The following is a 16243-nucleotide window of genomic DNA, read 5'->3' on the forward strand; positions in this document are numbered from 1 at the left end:
TCTGATATTACAGAGAGTGACCTGGTCATAGTGTGAATTTGGAGACAGCTATAGTTATATAAAAATGTGCATTCTATGGAGGAAGGGTGATCAAAACTAAAACACTATTCTAATCTGTCACCAAAAGAAAATATGAATACATGGACCAGCTTGACATACTTCTGCACATTCTGAGTACCAGGTTAATCAGTTCAAACCAATGTCAAGATGTATCCAGTCATAAGAGCAACAATATTTATGCTATTTATGAGTGCAAATTGATTTGACATTCATCTCAAAACCTTTCCTACTTAGTCCTACAGTGAATGGATTAAACCCATTACTGTATTGATGTAAAGTCCAAACCCTTTGTGATGCAGCAAAGGCAGTCCTAAGAGGAAAGTACATTGTAATTTAGTCCTATCTCAAAAAGGCCTGAATACAAATATACAAATATACAAATATACAAATATACAAATATACAACAAAACTTACACCTAAGGGAGCTATAGAAGGAGCAGCAAATAAAGCCCAGAGCCAGCAGAAGAAGGGAAATAATAAGGTTTAGAGCAGAAATAAATGATATAGAAACAAAAAAAAAAGCACTAGAATAGATTGAAACTAAAAGCTGATTTTTTGAAAGAATAAACAAAATTGACAACCCCCTAGCCAGACTTATCAAAAAGAAAAGAGAAGGGACCCAAATAGATAAAATCATGCATGAAAGAGGAGGGGTCACAACCAATACCACAGAAATACTGTCAATTATAAGAGAAAACTATGAAAAATTATATGCCAACAAACTGCACAATCTGGAAAATAGACAAATCCCTAGACATTAACACACTATCACAACTCAAACAGAAATAGAAAATTTGAACAGGCCCATAAACAGCAAAGAAATTGAATCAGTTATCAAAAATCTCCCAACAAATAAGAGTCCTGGGCAAGATGGTTTCCCAGGGGAATTCTACCAACATTTTAAAGAACAGTTAACACCTATTCTCTTGAAGCTGGTCCAAAAAATAGAAATGGAAGGAAAACTTCCAAACTCATTCTATGAAGCCAACATTACCTTGATTTCAGAACCAGACAAAGACCCCACTAAAAAGGAGAATTATAGGCCAATATCCCTTATGAACATAGATGCAAAAACTCTCAACAAGATACTAGCAAATCAAATTCAACAGCATATTAGAATTATTCAAAATGATCAAGTGGGATTTATTCTTGGGCTACAGGGTAGTTCAATATTCACAAATCAATGTGATATACCACATTAATAAAAGAAAGGATAAGAACCATATGATACTTTCAATAGATGCAGAAAAAGCACATGAGGAAATACAGTATCCTTTTCTGATAATAACCTTAATGAAAGTAGGGATAGGAGGAACATACCTTGACATCATAAAAGCCATATACAAAAATCCCACAGCTAATATCACCCACAATGGGGAAAAACTGAGAGCTTTCCTGCTAATGTTAGGAACATGACAGGGATGTCCACTCTCCCCACTGTTGTTCAACATAGTATTGGAAGTCCTAGCCTCAGTAATCAGACAACAAAAAGAAATAAAAGGCATAAGAAGAAGTCAAACTTTCACTCTTCACAGATAACATGATATTCTACACAGAAAACCTGAAAGACTTTGCCAAAAAACTGTTCGAACTGACATGTGAATTCAGCAAAGTTGCAGGATATAAAATCAATGTACAGAAATCAGTTGCATTTCTATAGAACAATAATTAAGCAGCAGAAAGAGAAACCAAGGTATAGATCCCATTTGCAGTTGTACCAAAACCCATAAGATACCTAGGAATAGACCTAACCAAATAGGTAAAAGATCTATACACTGAAAACTATAGAAAACTTATGAAAGAAATTGAAAAAGACACAAAGAAATGGAAAATCATTCCATGCTCATGGATTCGAAGAACAAATATTGTTAAAATGTCTATACTACTCAAAGTAATCTACACATCCAATGCAATACCTATCAAAACAAAACCAGCATTCTTCACAGAGCTAGAGCAAAAAATACTAAAATTTGTATGGAACCACAAAAGACCCTGAGTAGCCAAAGTAATATTGAAAAAGAAAACCATAGCTGGAGGCATCACAATTCTGGACTTCAAGCTGTATTACAAAGCTGTATTTATCAATACAATGTGGTACTGGCACAAAAACAGACATATAGATCAATGGAACTGAATAGAGAACCCAGAAATGGACACACAAATGTATGGCCAACTAATCTTTGACAAAGCAGGAAAGAATATCCAATGGAAAAAAAATGACAGTCTCTTTAGCAAATGGTGCTTGGAAAACTGCACAGAGACATGCAGAAGAATGAAACTGGACCACTTTCTTCCACCATACACAGAAATAAACACAAAATAGATGAAAGACCTAAATGTGAGACAGGAAACAATCAAAATCCTAGAGGAGAAAACAGGCAGCAACCTCTTCAACCTTGGCTGCAGCAACTTTTTACTAGTTGTGCCTCTGGAGGCAAGGAAAATAAAAGTAAAAAATGAATTATTGGGACCTCATCAAGATAAAAAGCTTCTGAACAGTGAAGGAAATTATCAACAAAAGTCAACCAACAAAATGGGAAAAGATATTAGCAAATGACATACCTCATAAAGGGTTAGTATTCAAAATCTATAAAGAACTTACCAAACTCAACACTCAAAAAGCAAATAATCCACTGAATAAATGGGTGGAAAACATGAATAGACACTTTTTCCAAAGAAGACATCCAGGTGGCTAATAGACATAGGAAAAGATGCTCAAGATCTCTCATTATCAGGGAAAAATATAAATCAAAACCACGATGAGATACCACCTCATACCTGTCAGGATGGCTAATTTACTAATTCGGGAAACAACAGATTCTGGTGAGGATATGGAGAAAGGGGAACACTTTTGCACTGTTGGTGGGAATGCAAACCAGTGCAGCCACTCTGGAGAACAGTATGGAGGTTCCTAAAAAAAATTAAAAATAGAACTACCTACAACTCAGCAATTACACTACTAGGTATTTATCCAAAGGATAAAAAAATGCTGATTCGAGGAGGCACATGCACCCCAAGGTTTATACAGCACTATCAACAATATCCAAATTATGGAAAGAGCCCAAATGTCCATCAACTGATGAATGGATAAAGAAGATGAGGTATATATACACAATGGAATACTACTCAGTCGTCAAAAGGAATGAAATCTTGCACTTGCAACATGGATGGAACAAAGTGTATTATGCTAAGTGACATAAGTCAGTCAGAGAAAGACAAATATCACATGATTTTACTAATATGTGGAATTTAAGAAACACAACAAATGAACATAGGGAAGGGAAAGGAAGGAAAAATAGATAAAAACAGAGAGGGAAGGACACCATAAGAGACTCTTAAATACAGAGACAAACAGGGTTGCTGGAGGGAGGTGGGTGGGGGATGGGCTAAATGGGTGATGGGCATTAAAGAGGACAGTTGTTGGGAATGAGTACTGAGTGTTATATGTAAGTGATGTATCACTGGGCTCTACTTCTGAAACCAATACTACACTATATGTTAACTAACTTGAATTTAACTAAATTAAAAATAAAATAAAATAAAAACCATCCATGCAACAATTTATTCAGCAACTATGTATAAGGCACATCATCATCCATAAAGTACCTGAATATTCCAAAGGCTCAGACCAATAGCTAGACTTGCATCACTAACTTCCTTCTTATCGAAAACTTTGTCAAATGAAGTAACTGAGGAATAAGCATATCATAGATAAAACTTAACCAAACATGAACTGAGATGGACCAAAGTACTCAAGCCTATGGTATGTAACCTCAGAATGTACAATTAATCCTCAAAGTGAGTGTATGCCAAAGGTCAAGGATATATCTAGTATATTTCATGAGTAGGACAAGTTGAGATAGAAAACTGTGATAAAAAGGCCACGCCCATTAATCATTTCTCCTCATATTAGGGGTCCATCTGTCATCTATGGAAGAACAGTTTCCATCCTGGTATTCATAGGCACGTAGATATATCAATGTTAACCTAACATAATGCACTTTACCTTCCTAGCAGGGTAACACAAAATAAATGTGTCTGGTATGTACTGTATTACAAAATATGCAGTTTTAATTGCAAGAAAACAAAGTAAAAGAAAACCTCTGTGATTTACTGTGGACTTTGTTTTCTCCAAAGCTCTTCAAAAGTAATGGTGTAGCAGATCAGTCCTACCCATCAGTGGGTAGGCATTGTTTCCAACAAATAGAGGACTGGGTTTATGTGATGTAGGCTAAGAAAACCAGCAAAACTAAAGATGCTTCAGGAAATGTCTATTGAGTAGCTGTTTGCTTTTCAAACACTGATGAGATAATTTATTTTAGACTGTTATAGTGAAACTGTCTCATATAAACTTACATTTTCCCCCTTTTATCCCTTGATTCCGAAGATGTTCTATGTCTTCATGGTTTGGGGGATCCTATATTGATAAAGCTTCATACTTGCTAGAAATGACTGGAAGGTAGCAGCTGAATTAGATTTGGGAATAATCTCTTGATGGAGGACAGCCAATTATTTGACCAGATTTGTTCTCTTCACTCTTACCAGAATAGTGTCTTTAAAATGCATACATATGTTGAGCTCAAACTATATGTGCAATTTGGTATTGTTTTCATTTAATATTTTATTGTAGAAATTTTACATGTCATTAAATTCCTGAAACATGATATTGAAAACATAATTTTTAATGGCAACATACTCTTCTTTTTATATTATATATCACAATTTGGTTAACCATTTATCTACTGCTGGACATTTAAGTTGCCCCCATTTTCTTCTATTCTAAAGGCCTCACAATGAATATCCTTATATCTATCACCATACAATATTATTACAATATTATTGACTACATTTCCTATGCTATATTTTTCTTCCCCATGACTTGTTTATCTTATAACTGGAAGTGTGTACCTCTTAGTACTCTTCTCTATTTTTCCCATCTCCCTATCAGACTCTCCTCTGGCAACTACCAGTTTGTTCTCTGTATTTATGAGTCTGTTTCTATTTCTTGTTTATTCATTTGTTTTGTTTTTTAGATTCCACATCTAATAAAATCACATGGTATTTGTCTTTTTCTGCCTGACTTATTTCACTGAGTGTAATACTCTCTAGGTCCATCTATGTTGTCACAAATGGCAGGATCTCATTCTTTTTATGGTTAATATTCCATTATGTGTGTGTGTGTGTGTGTGTGTGTGTGTGTGTTCATCTTTTTCCATTCGTCAATTGATGCACACTTAGGTCTCTTCCATATCTTGGTTATTGTAAATAATGCTGCAATAAATATAGGGGTTTATCTCTTTCCAAATTAGTGTTTTCTTTTTCCTTGAATAAATACTCAGTAGTGAAATTACTGACCTGTATGGTACTTACAAATCGAGACCACAATGTGATATGACCTAGCACCAGTCACTAGTATAAAAAAGACAAGGGATACCAAGTGTTGGCGAGGATGTGAGAAAAGGGAACCCTTGTGCACTGTTCGTGGAAATGTAAATTGTAATAGCCACTGTGGAAGACAGTATGGAGGTTCCTTTAAAATGAAAAAAAAATAACTGCCTATGTTTTCTCTTAGGAGTTTTATGGTTTCAGGTCTCACATTTATGTCTTTAATCTATTTTGACTTTATATTTGTTTATGGTGCAAGAAAGTGGTCCAGTTTCACTCTTTTGCATGTAGCTGTCCAGTTTTCCCAGCACCATTTTTGAAGAGACTTTTTTTTTTCATTACATATTCTTGCATCCTTTGTCATAGGTTAATTGACCATATAAGTGTGGGTATATTTCTGAGCTCTCTATTCTGTTCTATTGATCTGGTGTCTATTTTTGTGACAGTGCAATACTGTTTTGATTAGCTTTGTAGTACAGTTTGAAATCTGGATTTGTGATACCTCCAGCTTCCTTTTTCTTTCTCAGGATTGCTGTGGCTATTTGAGGTATTTTGTGGTTCCATACACATTTTAGTATTGTTTGTTCTAGTTCTGTGAAAAAATGGTACCAGTTATTTGACAGAGATTGCACTGAATCTGTAAATTGCTCTGGAAAGTATCATTTAAAAAATATTGTTTCTTCCAATCCACAAGCATAGAATATCTTTCCATTTGTTTGTGTCATCTTCATTTTTCTTTCATCAATGTTTTATAGTTTTTGAAGTACAGATATTTCACTTTGGTTAAATTTATTCCTAGATGTTTATTCTGGTACAGTTGTAAATGGGATTGTTTTCTTAATTTCTCTTTATTCTACTTTGTTATTACTGTATAGAATGAAACAGATTTCTGTATATTAATTTTGTATCCTATAACTTTACCAATTTTTTTATTATCTCATAGTTCTCTGATGGAATCTTTAGAATTATCTATATATAGTATCATGTAATCTGCAAATAATGAAAGTTTTAGTATGTACCTAAGTACATAAAGCAATCATTATCAGACATAAAGGGAGAAACTGAAAGTAGGTGCTCCTATGTTGGGTGTATTGATACTTACAATTGTTATCTTTTCTTGCAGATTGACTGGTTTACCATTATGTAATGTCCATCTTTGTCTCTTCTTAGTCATATTGTCTGATACAAGTATTGCTACCCCCATTTTTTTTGCTTTCATTTGCATAGAAGATCTTTTTCTATCCCTTTACTTTAGTCTGTATGTGTCTTTAGGTCTGAAGTGAGTCTATCGTAGGTAGCATATAAATTATTTTTTAAAATCCATTCCTTTACCCTATGTCTTTTGAATGGAGCATTTAGATCATTTATATTTAAAGTAATTATAGATAGTTATGTATGCCCTACCTATATATAGGTAGGTATGTCCTTTCGTTGTTTTCTGATTGTTTTTGTATTTCTTCTTTGCTCCTTTCTTCCCTTGTGATTGATGACTTTCTGTAGTCTTATGCTTGGATTCTTCTCTCTTTCTTTTTTGTATTTATTATAGGCTTTTGTGTAGCATGAGGTTCATTTATAACATCTTAAGTATATATCAGTCTGTATTAAGTTGTTGGTTGTTTAAGTTCAAACACATTCTAAAAGCACTACATATTTACTCCCTCCTCCACATTTTATATATATGACGTCATATTTTACATCTTTTTGTGAGTCTCTTAACTAATGCTTTAGATAAAATTAATTTCACTACTTTTGTCTTTTAGCCTTTGTACTAGTTTTATAAGCGATTGATCTACTACCTTTACTAGATGTTTGCTGTTATTCATGACATTTTTACCTTTCATAATTTTCTTCTAATTATGGTCTTTTCTTTTCCTCTTAAAGAAGTCCTTTTAACATTTCTTGTAAGGCCAATCTAGTGGTGATGAAGTCTCCGTTTTGTTTGCCTGAAAAACTATCTCCTCTTCAATTCTGAACGATAACATTGCCAGATAGAGTATTCTTGGTTGCAGGCTTTTTTTTTTTTTCCTTTCAGCACTTTGAATATATCATGCCATTCCCTTCTGACTTGCAAAGGTTTTGCTGAACAATCAGCTGATAGCCATATGGGGTTTCCTTTATATATAACTAGTTGCTTTTTCTTGCTGCTTTTAGAATTCTCTCTTTAATCTTTGATGTTTTAATTATTATATGTCTTGGTGTGGATATCTTTGGGTTCACCTTGTTTGGGGCTTCTCTGTGATTCTTGAACCTGGATGTCTCTTTCCCCAGGTAGGAAAATTTTCATTTATTATTCCTTCAAATAAGTTTTCTGTTCCTTTTTCTCTCTAATCTCCTTCTACAACTCCTATAATGAAAATATTTGTTTACTTGATGTTGTCCCAGGGTTCCCTTAACCTGTCCTCATGTTTAAATTATTTTTTATTTTTGTTGTACAGCTTAGATGATTTCTATTACTCTGTCTTTCAGAACACTGATCTCCTCTTCTGCATACTCTAATCAGCTGTTCATTCCCTATAGTGTATTTTTCATTTTAGTTATATTCTTCAACTATGATTGGTTCTTTTTATATTTTCTATCTCATTACTGAAGTTCTCACTGAGTTCATCTACTCTACTCAAGTCCAGTGACCAACTTTAGGACCATTATTTTGAACTCTTTGTTAGGTAGGTTGCTTATCTCCATTTTGTGTAGTTTTTTTTTCTTTTTTGAAGTTTTGTCTTCTTCTTTCATTTGGAACATATTGCTCTATCTCCTCATTTTGACGTTCTGTGTCTGTTTCTATGAATTACACAGAACAGCTATTTTTTCTAGTATTAAATGAAGGGACTTGTGTAGGAACATCTCTGTGTGTGCCTGTCTGCTTTGGCTGGCTGACTAGAGCTATAGTAGGCACTGAATGGGGATCTTAGGGCACTATGTATACCAGGGCCACCTTAGTGGGATGGCTACAGCTGCAGTGGACTGGGGGACCCAGAGCTCTCTACCAGAGGGCACATTGGTGGAGCAGCTGAAGCCAAAACAAGCCCTGGCTGGGGCTCCTGGGGTATTCTTCCAAGGGGGCACCCTGGCAAGATGATTTGAGCATAAGCAGGCATGGGCTACAGGGGCTTGAGATGCTCTGTCCAGGGGGCTCCCTGTCTGGATGGCAGGAGCTGAGGTGGGATGAGCTAGGTGGTCCTGGGGCACTCCATGCAGGGGATGCCCTGGTGGGATGGATGGAGCTCAGGTAGGCATAGGCCAGGATGACTTAGTGCAATGAATGCTGGGAGAGGGTGCTAGCTGGGAGGTTCTCAGCTACTCCATGCATGGAGTGCCCTGGCAGGTCTTCTGGAGCTGAACTGGGTGCAGGACTTCAGTGTCCTAGTATGTGCTTCAATGGGGCCACCTTAGGAATATGACTGGGGTTGATGTGGGCTAGGGTCCCAGAATTCATTGAGGTGGGCAGCTGGCTAGGGTGCCGGGATCTTGCTTCTGTCTGCACTATGAAAATGGAGAGGAAACAAACAATGACACTTGCTAGCAATTCTGACCCTGGAGAGCATTCCAGCAGCTTCCTTGTCGTTTGTCAAATGCTGTAGGGCTGGTTCCTTTATATTCTAGTTTCCCTTTTAAACTTGAGCTTTTACTCTGTGTGCCAGGGTGGAGGAATCCTCTCCCAGTCCCTCAGTACTATCCCTCTCCACGCAGTTTACAGTGTCAGGGGCAGGGTTCTCATGATTATCATGTCTCCATTTCACCTGCCATTCTCTATGTGGTACTTCTATCTTTCGTTGTGCAGAAGCTGTTCTGTCAGCTCTGAGTTTTTCTTCAGGAGGAATTGCTCTATATGTAGGTGTAGATTCAGTGTGTATGTGCAGGATATGAGTTCAGGGTCTTCCAACACCACCATTTTGGACTGGAACTCATTTTAATTTTTTTACATAGTTAAATCTATTGATATGATTAACATTCAACTGTATCTCTTCTTATTGTTTAAGGTTTGATTTGTTTTTACATTTGTCTATTTAAATGACCTAGAATTTATTTTGTTGTACAATGCCAGGTAAGTTTCCACACTGATTTCTTTTCTTTTTTTTCTTGCAAAGAGAACATGGGCTGTCCCTTTGTTGAGAAATCATGAATGTTTACACTGATTCATGATTCCTCTTTTCATGTTAAATTATCTATACTAAGGTACATTTCTGTTTCATTGACCTAAGCATCTTTCCAACTATGTGCCAATACCTTCTGATTTCATTCATAATATGTTTTGATATGTCAAGGAGATAATCTCTCATAATTTATATTTTCATTTAAAACATGTATTTTTAGGAAACATTTTGAAACTCTATATTATGCTATAATCACAAAACATCTTGAAAACAACACAGCTTGAAAACTAAACCCAATAGGTACTAACTAGGCTATCTTAGTAAGGCTAGGCAGATGTCTATTTGTTGAGTGCCAATAAGTCAAGTGATTCTAAAGTCCCTAATCATCTTTTTAAGAGTTCTCCTCAGGTTCTTCATTTTCTTAAAGACTTAACAAGCTTCTTTCTCTGTCCACTAATCACTTTTTTTCTGCCCAAATGACCACTTTTCTTCTGGATATAAGTGCAGATCAGCACTAAAGAAAAGAGATAAACCAATTCTTTAAGAGATTTTCTAATATGCTTATTCTCATTATTTTTGCCTTGTCAAAATTTGAATTGGAATTAAATGTACCATTTTGTAGGCTGTTGATAAAGTCTAGTACTTCAAGTTTTTAAGCCTTATTTTCTCATATATTTGATGTTTTACAAATTTGGCTTCCACCAGATATCACAGGCATTAAACTATATCAACTTATTTAATTAATTTATTTATTTTTTAGTAGTAATTTTATTCTATTTTCCGTATAACTTTAAGTACATAAAAGTTTATTTCCACAGGCCTCAGGAAATGGGTAAAAGTCGCAGGATAATCTCTCTTCTCACCAAAAAAGTTGCATATTTTTGTTAGTGTCCTAGAAAGAAAAACTGTAATTTACGTTAGCAATGCTGTGCAAGATTCTTACACAAGACCTAAAACCAGGCTGTACTGGAGATTTTAGTCCTTTGTTCAGGTGCCTGGACAGAAACCAAAAGCAATTGGGCATGACAGGGCAAAGGAGGCAGTGAAGATGGAGGGAAGGCATATAGCATGGAAGAAGGAATTCCAGATTCCTTGAAATGGTGTATTTTCCTTTTTTGGTTTTATTTGTGTTTTTGTTTAAGTCATATCTGTAGGAAGGTGCTGGGCAGGGATCCCAGTGAAAGAAAGGGTCCAAGACTCCTTTAACTGGCCTGGGTGCAGGGCTCTCCCCAGCAGCTGATACAGGAGAACCTACTCTCTCAGGTTCAGGCAGACCCAGGATGGAATGCAGAATAAAAGGAATGCCTACAGGAATCAATTTTGCTTGGAATGCTAGATGGCCAAGCTTTAGCCTTTGGTCCGGTGCGACTCCTGCATCACCTGTCAATAGTGAAAAATTAGTTTGGTTAGAAAAACCAGCTAGAATCACACCAGCCTCTGCTACCTTCGTTGCATTGTTAGAAGAAGATGAACTTATGTGAACATTCTGATCTTTTAATTCCTGGGGAATGCTTTATTCTTCCCAAAAGACTGTTTGTTGGTCAAATAACTCCCAAAGGCTGAAAGCTAAAACACACCAGTCCTGGTGTGCAGTTCCTTAAGAATGGGCTGGTGGTGTTGTTGAGCTGACATGGAAAAGCTGCACCTTCCTGCAAAAGATCAACTGACCTGCTCTCCTACCCAAATCTCAGCCTGAGGTATATTTCAGTGAAGACAGGTAGCTGTGCTTCTCAGAGCGAAGAAGCAGTTTAAGAGCAGAAAGGTAGGGGAAATCTAGAAAAGAACTGTCTTGGTACAAATTTATCCCAAGGTGTGAGGGAGAGGGCAAAGAACCCAGTGGCACTTCTCTTATCCAGCAATTTCTGTCACTGTGGTGACCAACTTCTGCCCATTCCATAGGGTCTTGAACTGCTCAGGGACTGGGAATTCATTAAAGTCACCGCCTTCTGTAGGAATGAGGGCATTCATCTCAGAAGATTTGGCACTATCTTGCAATCTAGGGAATTCTTGCTCAGGTAAACATGACAGCCATCTGTTTTGTTGATGGAAATGGCTGGCACTTTACCCATTACCTGAACTTTGACTGCTCTAATATTGATTATCTCCACAATGCCCACCACTTCATCGAACACCAGACTGAGTTTCTTACAGTTATCTACTGTAATGGAGTTACTTTTGCCCTTGATTTGCAATGTTGTATTGACACACTTGTATATGTAAGCCACCTGTTTCAGCTTTGTGTCATCAATCACCAGGTTGGAAACATTCTCCTGATTTTCCACTCTCCACTTCTTGCCCTCCAGTTCAAGTATAGCTGGCTCCTTCTTTGTGGTTGGTTTGTGGGATGGGCTGACTCCTGGTTTAGGTGCAGAGAATGGTTTGGGGCCACTTCGTACTGGACCACTCTTAGCCTTCAGGGCAGGGTTCTTGTGAGTCTTCATGTTATCAGATACATGTTTCAGGGCATGTGTGATGCTTTCCCCTTGATTAATCTGTACAAACAGTGCTGAGTGGGAAGCAGACTCATCTGAACCAGAACGGGTGGGGACTGGTTGGGGAGGTGGGCCTGGTGGGGGAGGAGGAGGACCTGATTCAGCAGAAGGTCCAGATGGCAATCCGCTCAGTTATTTTGCCACAGGCCCTGTTTTGCTCCAGGCCAGTCCAGTGGTATGGGACTCCTTAATGTAAGCCAGTAGCTCTGTCCATATACTCAAGTAAGCTTTGACCCAGTCCACATGCTTCTTATTGACATCTTTGTATTCCTTGAGGACTCAGTTTGTATAAAACATGGCAGCATCATTCATTTCTTTCACATAGGGACCAGGCTTGGGTGCCACAGCCACCCAACCCAGGGCCTGGATACTTTCGCTGACAGCTAACAGGTGGTTGAACAAATTGCTGCCTTGGTTTTTCTCCCAGAAGGTTACCACCTCTTGGATCTGCTCTGAGATGGGTGCCAACAAATCAGAAAGCTTATTGCCTTCTGTCCGCTGACACTGAGAGGCTGTAACCAAGAGAACTCGCTCCAACTTCAGGTTTGTGTGAACCATCTCCACATGTTTCTGCACATCTCCCCCAATCTCTTTACTGATCTTCAGGCACTCTGCCACAGGACCATTAAACAGTGAGTCAAATGCTTGCACATATGGAGTTGCTCCTTTTGGAGCTTTGTCTCCATATCCACAGTGCATGTCAGAGGTATGGGATACTATCTCCAGGTGGCCCACTGCCCTCTCTAATCTTTCTACCAGATTTTGCATGTCAGTTATAATGTACCACCTCAGAGTTCAGCCTCACCTCCGGACTGTGATCAGCTGCTCTCTCAACTTACTTTATTCCAACAAAATTGTATACATCAGTCACTGTGCTAAAATGGATGTTTAGAAGCCACTCAATTACCTCTACTTAAAAATTAAATAGTTCTAGCCCTATTCTAATCTCAATGACATCATAATGTTCTTGAAACTAGAATCAGATCATGTTGTGTAATCTATATCTTTTATCACATGAAATAAATCCATGCAAAGAAAACAGAAACCCAGATTACTGTGAGAGTTCATGTTGGGAGAAGAGATGAAAAGCTATTTTAATGAGAATGGTAATGGAAAGCAATAATGTTAAAGTAGTTCAGAGGCTACCGTGACTATAGAGACACAACTCCCATTAAATGTAATTGGAGTTAAGCACATGTAATGATAGCAAAATAGACCCTAAATGTCTTTCCAATTGGAAAATAAGGAAATGTGTTCCAGGAAATGAGTTTTTGTGTGGAAAATACAGTATTCTAATTGATATGCACAAATAATTTTCATATTGATATTCCTCATAATATGGTATTGGTATTTTTCCTATGTTTAGGGATAGATCTGCAAGAGGTAACATCTGTGCAAAGAATTTGTTTCCTTTTCTTAATGCTCAGCATTCATTATGTTATTAAAGGAAAAGTCTTGATAGTTGCAAGGATTTATTAATTCAGTAGCTTGTTATCAGCATGAAATTCTGCTGTGCTAGGGGAAAAACAAATTATATTTTACAAAACTGCAGTAGTGAGATTAAATCACTTTTCTATATTTCACTTTCTTCTTATCCTCCCTGCCAGGTAGTAACTCTATTCTATATCTCTATTATGAACCTCATATTTTGCAAACTATCAAGTCTTATAGTAAAATAAAGGTACATTATCAAACAAACTCAATTATAGCAACTTTAGAAAGATTTAAATATGCGATAAAAGTAAAACCACAGAGTACAATATTATTTCAAGGCATTAAAAATTTAATCCATATTAAGCTACAAATGTAGAAAATATGCAATACTTACCTTTATCTATCATAAAAATGATATTTTCATAACGTATAACCAACCTCTTGGGATTTTAAATGACTACCATTTACATAATTGATAACTTGAGTATCTCAAAGGATTTTGCAAAAATGTAGCTCAGAAGAAAAATCAGTATATTGTTCAGTGTTTCAAATGTCATAGTCATTGCTATTGATTATCTTTGGACTCAATGTCAAACCTAGTGAATAGATTTTTTTTTTTAAATGTCCTTGTTTTTCTACATTAGCCATGCATTATATTTGTTTCTTTACTAGGAAATGCAATTGGGCTTTAAGACAAATTTTCTCTCTGTGAGGTTGAAAGTCTGATAATGATGACTGCATATCTGGAAAATATGAGAAAAGGCAACAAATAAAAATATGAAGTGTTATAAAAATAGTTGGAACAATTCCCAAGTAAGTAATATATGTGAAACTTACATTGAATAACATACCAATAGAAACCACACAAACTATAACAGAACTTCTCAGGTATCTTTCACAGTGGATTACACATAGCAATTTATCAAAAGCTATCTGTTGATTAAGTAACCATCCAATCTTTAACAATGAATCAGACACTGACCCTTCGGTTCACCTTCTTCTATACTGCTCAACGCACAGAGAATATAATTTGCCATTAATATAAAGAAAGGAAAGGAAACAATTTCTCCCTGCCTCCCTCCTTCCCTTTCTTCTTTCCTTCCTTCCATCCACCCATAAATTTTTACTGCATAAACTATCTGCAAGGTACCATAATAAACACCTATATAAGTTATTAGGAGGAAATGATAAATGTACAAACAACTATAGCATAAACCATGTGTTTCTTATAGCATCTATTACAGTTTTAAGTATGATGGCAGTTCAGAGCAGAGCAAAGTCATAATCCTTTGAGTGCAGGAGTAGGGGGCCTGAGAAATCTTCATCCCAATTAGGCCTTAAAATATAGGCAGAATCTTAACAAAAAGAAATAGAATGAGAGCTGTTCATTTTTGATTATAAAAAAATGAGTTCTAGCTCCTTATATTGTTGACTATTTACCAAATTTTTCCTGTTTGGGGGGCATGAGAAGCAATGGATGTATAAAGGAAGAATCAGAATGTCTATACATATTTAATATTTTTTTGAGGGAAAGGAGGAAAATAATAAAAGGACATACACTAAATTAGCCAGATTTGTGTGATAGCTTTTTCCATAAACATGTGATTTTAATTTTAATATTAAAAAATAATCCTGGATGGTTTACAAAGACAGCAGTTCTGTTTAAAACAAAACAAAACATGATAAATTGTGGTTTATATACACAATGGAGTACTACGTGGCAATGAGAAAGAATGAAATATGGCCCTTTGTAGCAACATGGATGGAACTGGAGAGTGTTATGCTAAGTGAAATAAGCCATACAGAGAAAGACAGATACCATATGGTTTCACTCTTATGTGGATCCTGAGAAACTTAACAGAAACCCATGGGGGAGGGGAAGGAAAAAAAAAAAGAGGTTAGAGTGGAAGAGAGCCAAAGCATAAGAGACTGTTAAAAACTGAGAACAAACTGAGAGTTGATGGGGGGTGGGAGAAAGGGGAGGTGGGTGATGTGTATTGAAGAGGGCATCTTTTGGGATGAGCACTGGGTGTTGTATGGAAACCAATTTGACAACTTCATATATTGGAAAAAAAAGAAAAAATAAAAACCAAACCAAAACAAAACAAAACAATACAAAAACCAGGAAAAAAAATCACACAGCAGAAATGGGGCTCTCTGGAATCATCTGGTTAGGTTCTGTTATTGAAGTGTAGATAGCACTATCAAGAGTGGCAGAAGAAGAGCTGATTAAGGCATACACAGATTGCAGTGACCTCGGCCAAGAGTATTTGGCAAGGATGAGAGCTTGAGAAACCATTTGGGTTGGTGTAAATAAACTAGCTTTTAAATGACAATGCAATACAGGGTCAATTCATTGCTACCATCTGTCATCTCTGTGACTTTCTACTTCCATGTGTGACATAGATCCCTATGACTAAGATTATTAGGCATCAGTCACTTCTTTAACATTGATTACATGATGGACAATATTCTGTCATTTTCTGTGGTAGTTGTTTTTTATCTGCCTGAGCTCTGTTGCTAATATGCTGACCTAGAATATACTTACTTGTCATCTGCTTTTGCTTCTGAATCACTCTAAGATTACGTATCTACTCCTTTTGTTTTTAACATGTACAACCTATCTGTTGCGTCTGCCACTACCTACTTCTTGCTGATGATGGAAGTTTTAGAGTAGTCAGCCCACCTCTACAACTTTAGTAGGCCTAGGTACTCTGAGGTTATATCAGCTCACTGGCTTCTGTATAAGGCAGGAATGGCAGGCTTCCTCTTGCATGATGC

At 36.6% G+C, this 16243-nt stretch overlaps 1 protein-coding gene and 1 pseudogene across 1 annotated transcript in view; both read right to left on the minus strand.

Annotated features, from left to right (window-relative positions):
* Nucleotides 1-16243, minus strand: part of DIAPH2 (diaphanous related formin 2) — a 986776-nt gene that overhangs the window by 8517 nt on the left and 962016 nt on the right. The window lies entirely within an intron of this gene.
* Nucleotides 11035-12823, minus strand: LOC109258454 (adenylyl cyclase-associated protein 1-like; annotated as a pseudogene).

The sequence above is a fragment of the Panthera pardus genome, unplaced genomic scaffold, assembly GCF_024362965.1.
Source record: "Panthera pardus isolate Hobbes unplaced genomic scaffold, ASM2436296v1 HiC_scaffold_27, whole genome shotgun sequence".
Lineage (NCBI taxonomy): Eukaryota > Metazoa > Chordata > Mammalia > Carnivora > Felidae > Panthera > Panthera pardus.